Genomic DNA, 20,923 nt, shown 5'->3' on the forward strand with positions numbered 1-20,923 from the left:
GATAGTTTGCTGAACTCTTCATTCTAGTTCCCAAAGATTGCACCTCATTCATCTCAGCTACCTTCCCGAGAAAAAACCTGAAAGTGGAGCTGACTTCCTTTCAGGTGGTTCACCACCATCTCTCCATTTTTTTCTGTGACTGGTGTGCAGACACTCACTGTGTTGTTAGGAACAAAGTTCCAGGATTTGGTCCCAGAGAAGAAATATCAATAGAATGACTTGTAGGAGAACTGGCTGAGGGGCAGCAGTGCATTGGAAGGCAGGAAGCCAAGTGGCAGTTCTGAACCTCAGCTGAAAAGTTTGCAATAAACTGTCAGGAGACACCGACAATGTGCAAGGTGCAGGTGAAATTTAGCATACAAAACTACGGTAGTAAAGGTGGAAGGACAAGTGGACAGAAAAGTAACTAAAATATAATAAGAGTATAGAGTACAAGACTAAGGAGGTTGTGCCGAACTTGACTGGGTCAAAAATCCTGGAATTCCCTCTTAAAACATTATGCTTCTGTCTATCGCATATGCATTACAGTGGTTCAAGAAGATGGATCACTTTCTTAAGGACAATAAGGAACAGACAATAAATGCTGGGCCAGCCAGTGATGTCAATGTCTCACAAATGAATGAAAAAACATACAACTTCAGTTTCAACTTCAGAATATAGCATCTGATTCTAGGCAGCACGCTTTAGGAAGAGTGTTAAAGCTGTGGAGAGAGTGCAGAAGAGATGTACAAGAATATTTCTAGGGATAAGGAACTTCAGTTATGAAGTTAGGCTGAAGAAATTGAAACTATTTTGTCTGAAATTGAGATAAGATAGTCATGTTCAAAATCATGACTCATTCAGACAGAGTAGGTAGGGAGAAATTATTTCAACTTGAGACATATTCAAAATGAGACAACACAGATTTAAAGTAATTGGCAAATGAAAAAAAAAGATATGAGAGAAAAAATATTTTATGCAGTGAGTAGTTCAGGTCTTTAATGCGTTGCCTGAGAATGTGGTGCAGAATTGTTCAATCATGGCTTTGACAAGGGAGTTAAACTATCATATGAGGAAAGAACAAAATCCAGGGTTACAGGGAGAAGGGAGACGAATGGCATTAAGTGATTTTTCCACCTGGAAAGGCGGCACGGACACAATGGGCAGAATGATTTCTTTCAGCATTGGAATAACAATTCTGTGGCATAAACAGCCACTTTGAGTCTTGTAAGGTTCAGTAAGTAAAGATTTATTCAAGCACATGCTAGGAACAAGTTCTTCTGGTAACCCAGAATAATGTCTCAAAAATACAAAGATTTTAGCGTAGTTTATAATTCTCAATTGAATACAGGCTTCTCTTTCATCTCAATCTCATACCTGGATGTCTTGCTTTCTGTGGCATCCCACCCTTTAGTTCCCCTGACTTCCTTGTTCTTTATACAATTGAAATTAAGCATATTTACCGCTAAGAGTACCATGCACATTAATTTAAATGCCAATTGTGTTCATGCTATTGTCCCTATATCAGTTCTTCCTCCTGTTGGCACTGGTCAGAACCCTCTGAGCTAGGAATGCCATTCACTTAAATATACCATTAGAAGGATTTCCAGGTATTTGTCTGTACCCTGCAGTTGTTGTTGACTCCATAAAGAAACAGAACAGCACAACCTCACAATCTTTTAATTAATTTGCATTTCACTGCAACTCTTTTTTTCCTTTTTGAGAATTGTAATAACACAATCTAATTCCTACGCAGATTAAAACCCAGAGATTCACAATTTACTTTACAAAATAGCAGTCACAGACTTAGCGCCTACCTGGGTGCTCAGAGCATCACTGCTTTGCCTATAAGCAGTCACACAACCAAGCAGTCCTCAGTCAAGATAGGGGGTGGTAGACATCTTTCTATAGTCTGCATGAGAAGCATTTCAGAAGCAGAAAGTTTGCCTCACTAATTTGTGACATGAATTGTCTTATGAGGAAAGGTTGGGCAGGCTAGGCTTGTATCCGCTGGAGTTTAGAACAGAAGAAGTGACATGATTGAAACGTATAAGATTCCGAGGGGTCTTGACAGGATAATGGAGAGACTGTTTCCTCTTACTGAAGGATAAAAAACTAGGGGTCATTTATAAAAAAAGGGTTGCCATTTAAAATATAAATGAGAGCAATGTTTTTTCTCAGAGTTGTGACCCTTTAGACCTCTGTTCTTGAAAAAACAGTAGAAACTGAGTCTTTAAATACTTTTAATGCCAAAATGGATAACTTCAAAGGTGCTTGGGAATGAAGATTTGAGGTTACAATTAGATCAGCCATGATTTTATTTAATGGTGGAATAGTTTCAAGAGGCTGAATGGTCTACTGCTACTCCTTATTCAGATTTCCATGCACCAATAATACTTATTCTCATTCATTACTCTTCATAGTAACAGCATTTTTGCCTTTGAAGAAATGTTTTCTAAACTACTAACCAACAACAGCCTTTTACAGCCAGAAATGAAAAAGGTCTTTGAGCTTTCATTGATAGACCTCACATTTTCTCTACCTCAGAGTGTCAGACTTTTAAAAAATCTCCTCTTCCCTTTTCATCGTTCCTCACCCTTGTCTGGAGCTCATTGTGCAACCCAGCCTTGCTCTATCATTTGATTTAGGGTCTTTTTTATTTTTAATCTGCCAAAGATTCAGTGTTGTTCAATGTAAGGTTTTTCTTTGCCATAACTAATGTTATGTTTATAATCTGATCATTCTTTCTTCGATAAACAGTCTCTCCTGTTGTACTGTACTGGCTCTGTTTCCAGAAAATGGTCTCCCCCATTTTACCCAATGATCATTGGTCAACTCACTTTAGTTTGTTCTGAGAACAATCACAAAGGTATCTTCTTGTTTACCCAAGGAGCCAAACCAAGATAGTGGTGCCATATTGTTTCTATTAACCACATCCACAGACCCATTCTCTGGTTTGGATTTTCAAATCAGCCCATTGGCAGTCCATTCAAATGTTGACCTCTTTGTCGAATGGATGGTAAAATTAGGGTACTCACTTGTCCTTTGATGTTAATGTGATGTTGATTTTACAAGGACCCTGGTCAAAGCACCAAATTATAGTGGCATAAACAGCTGCTTTGTATTTCATGAGGTTCAGCCACCAAATATTCATCTAAGCAGATTCTGGGGACCCGGGGTCTACAGAAGAAATTCTCAATTTCTTTTTGATTTTTGATCCTATATTTGGGAATCAGTTATTAATTTGTTTTAAAACATTGTTTTCTTCTGCTTTTTTTTTTCTGTATCTTTGTATTTTACTTGATTTGATTGTAAAGCCTACCGTAATGAAAGGAGTTGACTTAAATGAGTAAAAACATTTGACAAATGAATGAATGAATGAACAGAACGGAGGAAGAGAAGGTATAACTTCTGCTGAATCCAATACACTGCAATGTATTATCACAGTAGAAAATGAACATGAAACTAAGAGTGGGCAATATGCTAGAGTAATTCCTGAGGAAGGGCTTCTGTCCGATTCTCCTGCTCCTCAGATGCTGCCTGACCGGCTGTGCTTTTCCAGTACCACACTCTCGACTCTAATCTCCAGCATCTGCAGTCCTCACTCTTGCCTAAAATGTTAGTGTACTAAATCCAATAACAGGGCTTTCGTGGATATCAAAAATGATTGAACTCAGGAATATGGCAGAATTAGGAGAAAATACTCTGGAGGTGTTGTAGTTAATCAGTCTTCATTGGTAGGAAGATAGAAAAAGGAGTGGGTCATTTAGTCCATCAAGCCTGCTCCATGTTTAACATGATTATAGCTAATTGAACACCTTAATGTCTTTTAACCACATATCACCATTACCCTTCACACTACTGGAAATCAGAAATCTAACAATCTCTACCTTAAAGATACTCAAAGACTGGACTTCCACAATCCTTTGGTTTAGAGATTGCCAAAGACTCACAACCCTCTGAGCAAATAAAAATACTTGCCACTTCAGTCCTAAATAGTACCCTGCTAATTTTTATTTTGTGCCACCAACCACTGGGGACGTCTTTCAGTACAGAATGAGAATACAACAGCTTTCTTTGGTAACAATGACTGCTTGCATTGTAGCATCATTTCTTGACTCTCAATTTTTTAGACATTTAGCTTTTCCTTTGGAACTCATATAAGTAATTAGTCTTCCATCTGTAATGAGTTTTCTTCCACCATGCAGAAGTTTTATTGACCGCTTTGACCTGATGTGTTGTGGAGAATCGTATTGGATAGGGATACGGTAAAGCGAACCTCTGGAACTGAATTTTCTACGTTTCCACAAAAAGATAATCAAATGCTGAGATTGTATGCTCCCTTATTGGCCTGGGTACACGTTTTGGACTTATAGGATTTCCCTTCTTCATAAACTGCCTATATATCTGCCTCCTCACCGTTTATACAGAGCATATATATATATATGTGTATTTCTATATCTGTTTGTGAATGCATTTGTATAAATCTGTAGTCAAGTATTAACAATTAAAATATTTGTAATCTAAGCACAGAGAACAGAATGTTTTATATTTGGTATATTGTTCCTTAACATCAATTTGCAAATGTTTAGGTTTTGTACCACAGAGTCATACAGCACAGAAACAGACCCTTCTGTCCAACTTGCCTATGCTGACCAGATATCCTAAACTGATGTAACCCCATTTGACAGCATTTGGCCAATATACCCCTAAGGGTTATCTCTCTAAACCTTTCTTTTCGTGTACACATCCAGATGCCTTTTAAATATTGTAATTGTATCCGCCTCCACCACTTCCTCTGGCAGCTTGTTCCATACATGGACCCCTCTCTGTGTGGAAAAAGTTGCCCCTTCACTTGAGGAAAAAGGATCCTAGCAAAAGCAGAATGGATCAATTTGACAATGGATCAGCATGTCTACTGATGAAGGATCAACCCTGTTGTCCTGGTTCTCTGAAGTAGCCCTGAAGAACATAGTAAAAAGTGAGGACTGCAAAAGTGATTTTGATGCCACAATGCATATTAAATTCATTGATGTGTGGACGGAGGGGGATAAAGGTAAGGCCTTTGATGAAGGGCTTTTGCCCGAAACATCGATTTTCCTGCTCCTCGGATGCTGCCTGACCTGATATGCTTTTCCAGCACCACTCTGATCTAAACTCTGAAGAACATAGTAGTCCTTGAACTGTAACCTGAAGAGAAATATTGTTCCCAGCAGAGAAGAGGTAGAGGTCAAACAGGCATGGCTGCAGGTGTCTGAGGAGGTGAGGAGTATGGTGCCTTGCTCACAGATACAGGTACTCAATAGATTAAAGATATGATCAGAACAGGAAAGATGCCTCATTCAAGTGCCAATTCCACACTCTGATCCCACTGTCTTTATGCACAATGGTCCACAAACCAACGCATGTTACTCCTTCACCCACTCCTCTCACATAAGTCACATCCTCATTTAAACAACACTGACATTCACCTTTATTCCAATGACATCTCATCGCTTTCTTGCCACAAATATTGTCATTCCATTCATTCAACATGTTCCATCTAATATTCATTATCTCGTGTGGTTGCCACTGCCAAACCATTATCACACGATGCCTGGAGGAGGAACACCTCATATTCCGCCTTGGTCTCTGCAACCACACAGGATAAATATAGATTTCAACAGCTTCCTCATTTCCCCTTCCCCCACATTATCCCAGTCCCAAGCCTCCAACATGGCACCGCCCTGCAGACCTGCCTATCACTCCCCCCTCTGACCTATCACCTTCTCCCTCACCTTCATCTACCTATCGCTTTCTCAGCTACCTTTCCTCAAACTCCATCACCTCCCACTTATTTTAGTCCCGACAAGCATCATTCCTGATGAAGGGCTAATGCCCGAAACATCGATTCTCCTGCTCCTCGGATGCTGCCTCATCTGCTGTGCTTTTCCAGCACTACACTCTCGACTCTGATCACCAGCATCTGCAGTCCTCACTTTCTCCTGGGAGGATGATGTAGGAAGGGCTGACTCTTCAGTCATTATTACCCTGACCACCCAGCAGAAAGTTATCAAGGAGATCGGCAAGGTGAAGAGCTACATGGCCATTGGAGATGAAGAGCTAATAGCCTCTCAGAAAACCAGTGGCCCAACAGGACATCATTCTGCAACTCGACGCACCATAAACACTCATATTAATGTGATGAATTTAAGGAATTTTGTCCAGTAGTAAGTGAGCTAATCAAGTATAGCCTGTTTAAAGGTCTCAGGCAGGAACATCAACTAAATAAAACAGCATTATGCAAATGCATTGTCAAGAAAACCCATTTAAAATATTCCAATTGGGCAAGGGACTTTAGCTTGGAGAAGGAGTGACCATTTATTGAGTTTTGACTATTTGTGAGGTGGTAGTTGGGATAAAAGGGTTGAACCTTTGTTTCATTTATTTGCAATTGCACAATTTCAAATAGTTCTTGTATATTGTAACATAGTCATGGGCTTTTCTTTTCTTTGAAATAAACTTTTATGTTCTTTTGTTAAGAATACATTAGCAGCCTATTGGGAATATTTTCAGTGACTGACCACCACATGAAACATATAGCAAATATAATTGATCAGTCCAGGTTTCACTCTGGGATCTGACCTATTTGGTGTTACTATCAAGTGAAACTATAACAATCTCTGTGAAATGACTAGCCATCTGCATGGAACATCAGATATGAGGGCAACTATGCCTAGGCCGGCTTTGACTAGCAGGCTGCGTACAGCTGGAGTTTCCATGATTCTCACAACTTGATCAATTGATTGATACCTTATTGATGCTGAGTCAATAGATAAAGTCGTGAACTATTCTCTTTTTCTACACTCATGTGACCTATACGTACATGGTCTACCAGATCAAATTGAAAAGTATGGCACTGGAAAAGCACAGCAGGTCAGGTAGCATCCAAGGAGCAGGAGAGTCAATGTTTCAGGCATAAGTCCTTCATCAGGACTAATGTCCAAAACATCGATTCTCCTACTTTAAGACTTCGCTCCTTGTTTTTTTACCCATCTGCCTCTGATTGTCACTTGATTTCAAAAGAGGAAGCGCATTTCTTTTAATTTTGTTGTGCTAAGTGCAACAATCCTGGATGGGTTTATCCAGGACTCCACATCTATATCAAAACTCCCCCAAGGGAACCCTTCAGGGTGTCCTTATATCACTTCCTTTGTCTATCATGAGAGCGGATCCCTAACCCAAGCTCTCCATTGAACATTCCCCCTCGTAATTGAGTGTGGAAACACTCTGGTTACACGACCATGATCAATGTCATGCTTGTTACTAAATATGTACAATGTCTCATTGGAACAGGACGTTTTGAGATTTAAATGAACAGAAAAGACAACTGACTGCATCTTTGACCCTGGATTCTGATTTTAACTGCCAGAACATTCCTGGGCTACTCGAAACTTGTCAGACAACACAGGAGCAGAGGAGGATTGACAGGGCTTGACTTCATTGACAGGATGGAAATCCTTTAAATACTGAGTGAAGACTGATGCTTCTTTGCCTAAATGAAATACATTTGCTCACAGGGCTTGTTCTGATGTGAACTTTCCCTGCTTTCCAAAATATCTCCAAGATCTTGAAGGTTATTCCTGTGAGCTTGCACTGCAGCCTATGCAGCAGGAGGGGCAAGGCAAACAGGAGCATAAATTGCCTTCTCATCAACCTCCTGCTGCTCCACAGGACAGAAGGGTAAAGAGTGTCACTATGCGGGAGGCAATCCTCCAACAAAGGGCCCGCATGCAAAGGATCAGCTGCCTGGACACAACTGAGCACCATATGTTCAGAATGCTCAGGTTTTCAATGCAATACATTGTGAACCTTCTTAAAAGAGACCTTTCAAGTGTACCGTGTGGAACCGCATTGCCAGTGACAGTTAATGTAAGTACAATCCTGAACTTTTGTCTTTGGGCGCTTCCATGGACCTCTTGGTGAAATCTAAAGGATTCACAATCGGTTATGCACAAGTGCATCTCCGAGGTGACCAATGCTGTCTGTTTACCGGACAGAGTTGCCAATTCTATCCATTTTGCTACTGGTGAGTACAGTCAGAAAACCTTTCATTTGCTGCTATGGCTTGGTTGAATTCCAATATGTGCAAAGAATGAAAAATTGGGCCCATGTGAGGATCAGGGCACCTTAGATCAATAGCACCTCATCATTTAAAAGGCAAAATTTAATTCCACTTAAAGAATGTGCAGCTGGCATATAACCAACTGAAGAGAATCTTGCATTTATGTCCAAGATATCTCACAGATTTTCCAATCTCCAACCAGACTTGGAGACAAGAGCTACCCATAACACTTATGAGGAGAGCTACCACTGATGCCAAGGGGAAGTATAACAGAAGGATGTTGAATGGCCATTGAACATGTCATTGGGCTGCTGAAACTGTTATTCAAGTAGCTGGACAGATAAGTGGATGGCATTATTAAGTGCCTACACCAGAAAGAACATTCTTGCTCAGGGACCTGCTCAGTGTGTTCAGGCCATTGCTGCTGCTGCTGATCTTTTTGAGCATTTACAGCATATCATCAAAAGCAGGTTCAGAATGTGTTGTGCTTGGCTATAACCCAGGCATTTGAGATTGACACAAAGATTATGTTCTAGCACAAGTTCAATAATATCTGCTTGTAGGTCTGGAGGAATGTTTTTGAACTTAGCAGGGTTTGAAAGTTAGTAAAGAGCATCTGGAATAGTCATCAATGAACTTGGCTTGTATTGCATTTCTAATTAGACCCTTAGACCTTCACAAACTGTTATTTGAATTGTGGAGGCTCACTTGTGTGGCTTCTGATAGATCATTTCCAATAGTAATGGTTCAAATCATGTTTGAATCAATGAATCATACAATGCTTCCTCAGTAGGTCCATGTGGAACTATTCCTTTTCAAAACCTAAAACAAGTCTTTGCAAGTTTGAATAGTTTTCCTAAGCCGTCATATAAACTTTACAACCAAATACAACAGGCTTGTCATCCCATAAAAGACATGCTTCAAGGCGTTTCTGAGCTTTGTCTCCTTCCAACATGGTTAGCTTAGAACATAATATTGAACAACACACTGATAAAGATGGATGATAAAGCAGTTTAACTTATTGGGAAATATGGCAGATAATCATTCAGCTAGATATATGGTGCCTCTGTGGAGAAGAACCTCTCAATGAGGAAAGACTTTGGTCACAAAGTTTGAAATACATTGGAATAAAATCTTGAAGAAACCAAGACACCTTCGTAACTCACCTTTGTCTTGTGGTGGAGGTCTTCTATTTTGTTCGGATCATGCTCAATACACTTATGAGCAGCATTATCGGAAAACATAATTTGGCTCATGTTGCTTTGATAATTTTCTGTTGAAAACAAGACAATGTTCCCTTCCCATTGTCATGAGCTGATGAAGGTTTGTATCATGTTTAGTTATTCTGAGGATTGCAATGTCATCTGTGACACGGGGCCAGCCAAGTAGATTCTTAATGATATGTCTCATAGGTTTCTGGGATATGTCTTGGCTGCCAGATAATCTGGAGAAATGATTCCAACCAAAAGATGTTGTAAATATTTTTAGTTCCTGTGACTCTGGGGAAAGTTATATGGATCATGTGAATTTTTGCAATTGAGTTTGAAAAAAATGTTTGGTATCAGAGTGCTTGAAATTAAGCTCTTCCAGGCTAGGAATCTTGTGTGGGCATCTCTTTCATGCAGTATTCAATTGTTTCAGAGGTAAACATGCATTTGTAGTGCCAACTTTCCTCAGAATGTATGGTAGAGTTGCAAGTACCATGTATGACTGTGTGGATTATATTATTTTATACCATAAAATCCAGTTCTATTTTGAGTTTGTCCTGAATGTGAATTACTGTACTTACAATGATGGTCGATGCCGAGTTGAGCATTGTCTTTCAGAAGTACCATTTGCATAACATTTAAAATTGTGAATAAAATTTGGACTTGTCTCGGTAAGGTTAGTGATAGAGTTATAGGGATGTACAGCACAGAAACAGACTCTTCAGTCCAACTCATCCATGCTGATCAGATAAACCTAAACTATTCTAGTATCATTTGCTAGCATTTGGTCCATATCCCTTGAAACCCTTCCTATTCATACACCCATCCAGATGGCTTTTAAATGTTGCAATTGTACCAGCCTCCACCACACCCTCTAGCAGCTCATTCCGTACACACACCACCCTCTGTGTGAAAAAGTTGCCCCTTTATGATCCTTTTAAATCTTTCCCCTCTCACCCTAAACCTATGCCCTCAGGTTCTGGACTCCCCCACCCTAGGGAAAAGACCTTGCCTATTTACCCTATTCATGCCCCTCATGATTTTATAAACCTCTATAAGGTCACCCCTCAGTCTCCGATACACTGTGAAAAACAGCTCCAGCCTTTCAGCCTCTCCCTATACCTCAAACCCTCCAAGCCTGGCAACATTCTTGTAAATCTTTTCTGAACCCTTTTAAGTTTCACAACATCCTTCCTATAGGAGGTCATGGATAGACTCAAGGTTGCAATCTGGAATCAATGCTGTTGGAAATGTTATTACTTTGTGAATTATGAGTGAATTTTCTGGAGGATTAATAATCCCTGATCCAGTTGTTTTAACAATATAAAAGGTTTCCAGTGTTCATCCTGCGAAGTCATATTGACATTTAAGATGAATAATGCCAATGAATACAATTTGTTTTAAGCAGTTAACTTATCATAAGGAGACTACACCATATTGTGCCTTTTTTCTGAGTGCAATGTTTTGAGATGCGTAAAGGGTATTTGTAAAGCAACAATTTTAAAGCAGCCATAATAAAAAAGAGACAAGGGAGGAAACAAGCTATCAATACAAAGATAAGGAAAGCATTACACAAAAATACAGACACAATTTTGGCAATGGTATTCCGTTGATATTCTGTCAGAATTTCAGTTATTTAAAGAAAGGAGAAATCTTTATAAATCAACTTTATCAATAGCTGATAAAGAAACATAGGCAAACTGATCGGGGAAATGAAATATCAAATAGTCTAAACTCTGCTATTCGTACTGATGATCATAATGATCTTGACAAAAATTTTCCAGTTTTTATAAAGATATTTTAATGTTCAAATCAATTTCAAGATTTACAGGTTTGTGTTTACGTAATACACACAAGAGCCAGGTGAAACAATTGAATCAAGCACACCATAGCTTCTCTTTTTGTAAATGAGAGAGTGTACTTACAAATACTCATCCTTCATAGTGTCACTATACTTCTGTACAGGTTGTGGTACTTTGGTCTTGGCTGTTTGCTGCAAACTTCAGCCCTAAACTTATGTAGGTGGTGAAAGAGAGGGAAAAAGAACTCTACACAACTGCTGCTGCTGCTTGCAATAATCTTCTCAGCCTTTAGTACAAACCAGCTGCTATACCTTTTAGTGTTCATTCAAGGCCACCCTGATAATGGTTTCTTGGATCAAACATCATTGTCAGGACGATATGGTCTGTGTGCTTCCCTATATGTTAGCCATGTACACTTACCCTGAATACCAAGTTTTTTGATGCAGATTCTTGAAGCTTACTAACAAAACTGTTTGCACTATTAAAGAAGCTCAGACTTAAAAATAATACCCAGACTGTTGTTATAGACCAGATTGAACCCCTTCAAAATATATCAAGTAGATAGCCTATACCTTAACTTTTATCTTATTTAAGGGCAAATGTAAGGTGCTGTGAACTAGATGTAATTCAATTGGTTACACTATTAGGTTTTAAGTAAAGCGCGTTATTCTTACACTATGATTATAATACAAACAAAAGAAAGATGAATTGATATAACTTTAACTCTATTGGAAAACTTAATAGAATATTTGTTTTTATTTACTACTAAACCACAACTGTTCCAATATAGTAACATTCCATAAATACACTCTTGCCAAAGGTAAAGTCAGTAAAACAGGTTGTTTCACATGCAATTCTGGCAGCAGAAAGAGAACCCAAGCTTTTAACTTTGGCCAAGAGAGATGTATAGCTGCTTCAGCAACCAATTTCAAACCCTCAATAACTACTAAAAGCTAAACTAAAACCCTGGTTCTGCAGGAGCCTGACTCCACCCATTCCTGCTACTTCCATTGTTACAATTTTTAAAATAAACTCCTAAGGCCTCACAATTGTTTCAGACATATTATTGGCAATGTAAATGTTGCAATGTTAACACCAAACTCAAGGTCTCTTTCTCAATTGTGGAATATTTCTGTTGATGAATATTCAATCTTCTGGGGAAAAAAATGTCCAATAAGTTTTTCTATCTTCTCATCACCTTCTTGTAGGATTAAAGCACCAATACCTACATCACTGCAGCAATAGCCACCTTGAATGGCTTTGCATAATTAGGTGTGACTAACACTGGGGTGGTGGTTAACACAGCTTCTAAGCTGTGGAATACCTTCCAACATTCTTCCATCCACTGAAAAGTTCTGCACTACTTCAACAAGTCGGTCAGTGGAGCAACCATGCTGCTAAAATTTGGTATATATTTTTGACAAAAAAACCACTCAGTCTCAGGAATTGTAGTGCTTCCCTCTTTATTGATGTTATGGAAAATTCCCCAATAAACTTTGTTTTCACATTCTGTAGGGTCACCTGTCCATGCCCAATAGCATAGCCTAGGAACTGACTTGGGGTTTTGCAAACTCAGTCTTAGCCAGGTTTCTCACTCGCCTTCTTAAGTCCACTGAGCAATTCCGATAGATGATCCAAATGTTCTTTCAATATGTAACTAAAAATCACTAGATCTTCTATGTACACCACACAATTTGATAATCCTGAAATGGCTTAATTAGTTAGTCTTTGAAATGTGAGTCTAGATTAGAGTGATGCTGGAAAAGCACAGCAGGTCAGGCAGCATCTGAGGAGCAGGAAAATCGATGTTTCGGGCAAAAGCCCTTCATCAGGAATAGCCCTTCATCATCTATTCCAGATGAAGGGCTTTTGCCCGAATCGTCAATTTTCCTGCTCCTCGGATACTGCCTGACCTGCTGTGCTTTTCCAGCACCACTCTAATCAAGACTCTGGTTGCCAGCATCTGCAGTCCTTGTTTTTACCTAGACTTTGAATTGTGGCTGATGCATTTTTCATACCAAATGGAATAACTGTAAACTGGTAAAATCCATCCAGTGTCACAAAAGCTGAAACTTACTTCGCTGTCTCAGATGAAGGTACTTTAGTAAGTCCAGCTTTGAAATATAAATTGCTCATCCCACCTTCTCAATACAGTCTTCCAGCCATAGAATAGGATTCAAATCAGATTTTGTAACTGCATTGTCTTTGCCGTAATCAATACACAAATGTTGGGTTCCATCTGGTTTAGGCACCATCACTATGGGTGAGCATCATTCGCTGCAACACGCTTCAATTATATTGTCTTTAAGCATGCCTTCAATCTGTTTTTCAACATGTGCCAATTTTAGAGGGTTAAGTCCATAAGAATATTGCTTAATTGGAACAGTTTTTCCTATCTCTATATCATGCATAATCATGTAAGTACTTCCCAGCTTATTCCCACATATCTCTCCATGTGATTGTAATAACTCTTTCAGGTAATTTCAATTTTCATCTGTAAGTTAACTGAATAATTTATCCTAATTTTTGAGATCTTCTTCATTATGCAATTTAATTTGAGGAATATCAAATACAAATTTTACTGAATTTGGTTCTTCACTTCAAGTTGGAACAAATATCACAGTCTCGGTTTGCTTTCCTTCCCTATTAAAATACCATTTGAGAATATTCACCTGACACACACTGTGAGTTTTCCTTCTATTTGATGTTTTTATCAAATAATTCACCCCACTGAGTTTTCTCTCAATTTGATAAAATCCACTAGACCTTACTTTTAAAGGTTCACCTATCACTGGTAAATTACAGACATTTTATTTCCACTAGCGAAACTGCAAATATTTGTTTTCTTGTTTCCTTCCTTTTTCATCACATGCTGTGTTAGTTCCAAATGCTGTCTAGCCCATGGACCCACTCTATTTAATCTTTCCCTAAAATTTGACAAAGATTCCAAATATGTTGTCACTGAACTCAGACTTATCAATTTTTGCTTAATTAATTTTGATGGTCCTCTCATCTGATGTTCAAAAACTAATTTATATGGACTGAATTTAGTTGATTCATAAGGTGCATCCTTAATTGCAAAAAGTATGAATGGAATTCCTTTAACCCAATTCTCTGGATGGTCATGATTAAAAGCCCTCAATTGGTGTCTAAAATTTAATGCCATCATTCTAAGTGCTCTTTGTCATTCTGGATGGTATGTAGTTGATTTAAATTGCTTTATTCCTAAGTTATGCATAACTTCCTTGAATAATTTTGATGTAAAATTTGACCCTTGATCTGATTGTATATCTGTGGGTAGTCCATATCTGGTAAAAAAAAAACCTTCTACAATACTTTGAGCCATGATATTGCATAATGGAATGCCCTGCAGAAATCTAGTAGACATATCCATTATGGTCAACAAATATTGATTCCCAATTTTTATTTTAGAGAGGGGTCCTGCACAATTAATTAGGCCTTTTGTGAAAGGGTTTTGATTGCTGGATTAGGTGTTAACGGTGCTGGTTTTACCACTACCTAAGGTTTTCCTCTTATCTGACATGTGTGACATATCTGGTAAAATGTAACCACATCTCTATGCAGTCCAGGCCAATAAAAATGTTTTTGTATTTTGGCTTGAGTTTTCCTTGCTCCAAAATGACCTACTGAGACCTCAGGTATTATCCATAACACTCCTTTCTATGACACACTGATAATACGATTTGATGAACTTCTACTTATTTTTCATCTGCCTGAGTATATAATGGTCTCCATTTCCTCATCAAGGCTTCATTTTTGGGATAGTAACATTCTGGAATACACTCAGATTCTTCCTCTGTGTATACTTTTGTTACAACTCCTTTATTTTTTTCAACTTGTTGTTGTGATTCAGCTAACTTCTCTGAACTAAAAATATCTACTTTGTCCTTCACTTGCATTTTTTTTCTCAACCATTTGATCAAACATAGTTTCTGATAACTGAACTTCAACTTCCTTATCATTATTCTTTGATTTTTCCTCCTGCTTCAATCTGTAGCTTTGTAACCTTGTTACCACACTGTGAGGAAACATCCCATAACATCCCATTGTATCATCTTGGTTGCCTGACTTTCCACTGGCTTTCAACCACATTAGTCATCAGTCCTACCTGTGATGCAGTGTCACAAAGCTGGTCCCTTTTTTCTAAAAGCTGTTCTTTTTCAGAGGCATCGTAAAATGGGCCGGGCTCTAATTAGACTAGTTTGGTACAGAGATGAAAAGCATTCTGAGAGGCGTTTCGTTTATATGTAAACAGATGAGATTTCAGGCCAAAGTGGTTATGTTTTAGAAGTGACCTGTATAATGGAAGGGGTGTGGTCAGCTCTCCAGCTGAGCAGAGCAGTTCAGTCCAGAATTAGTTGGGATTTCAGCAGTAGACGGTGTGAACACACTCTTTCTCTCCTTCTAACGTCAACCTGTAAGCATCTGTTCCATGTTTTATTATGTTTTAAGGGGGTTTGCTTAGTGGGACTGTAGTGTATATTCGGAACAGCATAATTAAGTCTAGTTTGGATAGACTGAGTTCTGTAGGGGTTCTTTATTCTGTTCTTTGTGTTTCATTGTGTAATTTTGAGAATAAATTTTTGTCTGTTTTAAAACCTGGTAGCCAACCTAGCTAACTTACTCTAGGTAATTTTCACTGTACACTTACCGAAACAAATTGCAAAGTTATGGCCTGGACTGCCCGTTTACAAGTGTTTTGAGTGGTCTGGCCTAATCAATAACATTCAGCTATATCATTCCTGAGGATAACCTGTATCTCTGGAACACAGAATTTCTCCATGAGTCCTACCAACACTCCATCACGTTTCACCAGACCTTTCAACCTCAACTTATACAATAGAACAGTATTCTTCTCACCACAAATTCCACGTATTACCACCTTTCTGGCAATACTTCTTCCAAAGAACATACCTCCTCATCTCTCACCATCAAACATTGACTTGCTCCTGTACCTTTAAAATATTAATTTCTTTACCTGCTCATCCTTATACATATGAACAAACCTTACCCACACAGGTAAATTCCTCAAAGAGATCTGGTACTTTTTTTAATCAACCAACTCCTGACCAGGCTCTACATTCTTTTGCAGCTCTTTATCTTCCGTTGGGATCTCCTTTACTACTTTAATATACCCCACTGGCTTACCTTGTTTTATCCGTCCATTCTCCCATTGCTTTTGTTAAACCACCAAAACTGCGACTTTGTGGGTTCTACTGTATTACAATGAAAACACGAGTTTTTTTTTACTTCTCTCTCCCCCCTTCATGGATTCCTTTCTAACCTGTAACAAACTATCTTTATATCTTCAATGAGATCACCTTTTCCTTTACTGTCTGAGGATGTCAGTTTCCCCCAATTTCTATCCCGAACAAATTGAAATTGTTGTAGGAAACCAAACTTTGATTTATGAAGTACTTCATAACCATCTGCTTTCAGTGCTGCTAATATTTCAGTTATAACTCTCTGCTCTTCACATGAGTTCTCATTATTTTTGGGAAGTGATTTTTTGAACTCCTCCAAACTAACAGTTACTCCAAGAGCATCATATGTTTGATCTATTTTCAACACCCTTCTCCACTTATCAAAGTTACTTTGTTTGATCCTTTCAAACTCAATGTAGTGAGGTCAAATACCGATTGACCAGATTCCGTCTTTAGATTCCTAAATCATTGTCTGTAGGTGTTTGGCACTAGTTCATGTGCACTTAAGATGGCTTTTTACACTTCATCATACTCCCCAGATACTTCTTCTGATAGTGATGAAAATACCTCACTTGCTCTACCTACCAACTTTATTTGAATTAATAATAACCACATAGTTACCGGCCTATTCATGCTGCTTCTATTAAAAGTTATTCTATTAACTGTTAAAAAAAGGGCTTCACAACCTACTTTATTGACTTGGATGAGACAGCTCCGCTAAAAACCTTACCAAAGAAAAAGGACAAAATACACAGCTTAAAGTCAGTATTGTCACACTATGCTTGCTGATTTTACACCTACATTGTATGACTAATACTACACATGGCTGACTGTAATTGCTACACATTGCACTGACCTGATTGCAGCATGAGTATGGAAGGTGAGGCTGGAACATCAGATGATGTAATATAATTGAACTATTTAGTACGATTTATGGGATCCTGGCAACAGGAAAGTTCAAAAGTTTTAATACTGTCCCTGTGCAATTGCGCAATGTTTCATCCAAGTGCTTTAATATCATAAAGGCAAAATAACTTCTGTCTACAACAAAATCGTGATGAGTCAAATTGCAGAGAAATCAGCCAGAAATGATAGTGAAACAGAGCTTTTTAGCTGAGGAGTGCCTATGTAACCCAATTTACCTATAAACATGATTTATATTAAATAAAATCTCTAATGAAAATACAGTAAATAGTAAATATGTCTTTATTTCTTGCACACATTAGAATGGCCTGATCTTGTACAGTAAAAATCATATTAGAAATATTAGGAGTTAGCTCTAAAAAACCTCTAAACTTTTTCTCTAAAAGTGTATTATCTTTGGTCACTGATGTTAGATGCACAGGTAGTTGACTGTGATGATACTAATCTTCTTTAATTCCATTGATATATTTTGTCCACTTTTCTGATCCACAGCTCAGGCCATCGGGATGGTTCTATTAGCCTCACACAGTTTGGATAGCATCTTGACATTTGCAAAGTAACATGGCTTCTTGGCCTTTCCCACCACCAGAAGCATCAACTTTTCAGTGCTATCCGTGTTGCCGCAGTGACACGTTCCTTTCTCCATTTACTATCAATACATTTTTACCTTTAAACATGAAACAGCAGTATGGTTTCACCTGAATTAAAATGGTGTATATTATGTGGGACCTGGCAAAACCATTTTGTAGTGAATCATCTGCTATTGCTGCCATAAGTGTTGCACCTCTCCCATCTACCATGTGGAAGACGATGCCAGCTGAATTAGTCCAGCTGTCTCTCACTGCAGGTGAGTTACTTGTGGCCCAGTCTTTTTGCCAGGGTGACTTTCCTTTCCTGTAGGATTGGACTGGAGGTGGAAACTGTCTGTTTGGCTGCCTTGAACCACATTGACAGAGTTTTATTTAACATCAGGATAGGTGATCATTCTCATCTCTTCCTTACTGGAGAAAATGCCTGCTTGTCAAAATATTCCAAGAATGTTCAGTTTATGCTTCAGAATAGTTGACAAATTTAAGATTGGCATTTTTTAGCAATGTCCGCTTTCTATTTTGCACCATGGTTTTCTACTTGTTTAAAGCATCAACTTTAATTTTCTCACACATTTGATCAAACTAGCAGGATTTGATTAAACTTCCTGTCGAGTGACAGCTTGCCCAGAGCTTTGTGATTTTGCATTCCAATGTGATCTACCATCGTACCATTTGGTTGATATAGTCATATGATCAGCTTCACAAGCTCAACTAATCCAAATTGCCCGTCTGGTGTTTTGACTTACCACAGGAATTGTTTTATTGGATTTACTATTGAATTCCAGCAGTAATAGTTGAGAACTTCAACATGACTTTTGGTTTTGGTTATCTGCATTTAACTCATTGCAGTTTCACTGTATACAATAACTGAAGCAATTGCAGAAAGAAAGACATGCAAGTTATTATTTCCAAAGGGCATCGCAAATTGCTTTACAGAAATTGAAGCCCTTTTGAAGTGTATTCATTGTTTTAGGAAACTTTGTAGAAGGTTCAATTCTGAGTACATTAGCTGTGATGTGGTCCAGACTCAGAACCTCTGCCACACTACAATTATTAGACCCTAACTTAATCTTTTGACCCTATATCCCTTCCCAAAGACCCCCTATTTCCATCTCCATAAAATCACCTGAATCAGAATTTCATTTTCTTTGTCTGCTGCCAAATCCTGTTTCTTTCTCAACTCCAGATTTTGCCACATTCAATGTATTTTTAGCAGATGTCCTTCACACTAGTTAAATATCAGTTAACACCCAAAACCTGTTATAAACCAAGTCTATTCAGCTTTGATCTGTGGGCTTCAAATCTTTAAATTTCAAGTGTTTAAGTGCTCATCCCCTCTCTTTTTCTATAATCTTTACCAGTTCTACAACTCTATGAATTGCCCGTAGTGTTAGATGAAGGGATAAATGTAGGGGAATGGGTCTGGGTGGGTTGCGCTTCGGCGGGTTAGTGTGGACTTGTTGGGCCGAAGGGCCTGTTTCCACACTGTAAGCAATCTAATCTAAAAAAAGTCTAAACGGTGGCCTTTTGCATCAATCAGTTCCTTCAACCCTTAATGCCCTCGACACTAAGCTCTGGAACTGCCTCCCTAAACTGCTCTTCCTCCTCTTTTCCTTTAAGATGTTTTTAAAACCCATCTCTTTGACCAAATATTTCATCACAAATTGATCCAAAATCTTCTTCTTTGGCTTAGTATGTGAAGTTTCTTGGGATCTTCTGCAATGTTAAATAGCAGTTACAAAGTTTTGACTAAAGTAGGTGCCTCAACCTTCATAAAAAAGTAATCACAAGTAAGTCATGGCATTGTATGATCTCATATATGAATGTACCAGAATTGTGTTTCAAAATACCAACATTAGATGTGATTCCACAACTGGACAATATTTGTTGAATACTCCTGAGGGTGTGAAGAATTATGCTGACAATCAATCTATTAGTATTGACAAGTTGGGTTCACAGTGTGGCGCAATTGCATATATAAAATACTATGCAAATTAATAGACGGGACCAAGTTCTTTGCAAACAGAAATAACATGTACACACACTGCACCTGTTTCAACCTCACAGAATAAATTGCAATTATTTGCTAGTTCATTTCTCAGGATAATACCTTGACCAATCAAAGCCTAATAACAAACTGTCAATCAACATTAACTGGTACATTCTTCATAGCGACACCATACCTATCTATAAGAACTCCCCTCTCATCCAATGTAAATATTGTTTTCCCCTTAAATTGGTTGAAAACTTGAGGGGTGTAAGATGAAAACTCTTTCCAGCAATACTCAAAATAGATTTAAGAATGACTTTACTAAATTTTAATATATGGTAAATGTGATTTTTTTTTCCCAATAAAAAGTTCCCAACAATTACATAGTTGAATTTCACTCTGGTCTTTCTTTCATTGCAATTGATAAAATTCAATATGTGATGTGTCTGTCCTCATGGCTTCAAAAATACCATCACCATTTAAAGATTTTTCTAGTTAATATTCTCCGATGTTCAACATCATTAATTACTTCCATAAGTCAACCTCCCCTACAAACTATAATGCATCCTTTACTTTCCAATTTACAATTGAACAATAGCATGATCTAGGGATCATAAAAAAAATTGCTTCATATATAAATTAGTAAAACATCACCCTTCTCAATGTAATGCAGACTGAAAAGCAGTACAAAGTATTCCCCTATGTTCCTCCATTATGAAAATTAGTAAATTACTTACCATGGGCTCACCTCTAATTTCACCCTTCTCTTAATGTAATGCAGACTGAAAAGCAGTACAAAGTATTCCCCTATGTTCCTCCATTATGAAAATTAGTAAATTACTTACCATGGGCTCACCTCTAATTTTTCATGGAGTTATAGTCATATAGTACAGAAACAGACCCTTTGGTCCAACTCATCATATCTACCAGGTTCTCCAAGCTAAAGTAGTCCCATTTGCTTGCGTTTGGCCCATATCCCTCTGTTCAAGTATCTCTTCAAATGTTTTTTAAACGTTGTAACTGTTTCTGCACTTACCACTTCCTCTGGCAAGTTCAGTCAACATACGAACCACCCTCTGCGTGAAAAACCGGCCCCTCAGA

The 20,923-nt window shown here is 38.2% G+C and overlaps 1 long non-coding RNA gene across 1 annotated transcript; it reads right to left on the reverse strand.

Annotated features, from left to right (window-relative positions):
• Positions 1–17,506: 17,506 nt before the first annotated feature.
• On the reverse strand, positions 17,507–20,841 carry LOC122551975. Its single transcript, XR_006312239.1, has 2 exons — positions 20,679–20,841; positions 17,507–20,572 (listed from the first exon to the last, which is right to left on the reverse strand). It is a non-coding gene; the product is annotated as an uncharacterized LOC122551975 (long non-coding RNA).
• Positions 20,842–20,923: the final 82 nt, after the last annotated feature.

Source organism: Chiloscyllium plagiosum, chromosome 7, assembly GCF_004010195.1.
Source record: "Chiloscyllium plagiosum isolate BGI_BamShark_2017 chromosome 7, ASM401019v2, whole genome shotgun sequence".
Taxonomy (NCBI): Eukaryota; Metazoa; Chordata; class Chondrichthyes; order Orectolobiformes; family Hemiscylliidae; genus Chiloscyllium; species Chiloscyllium plagiosum.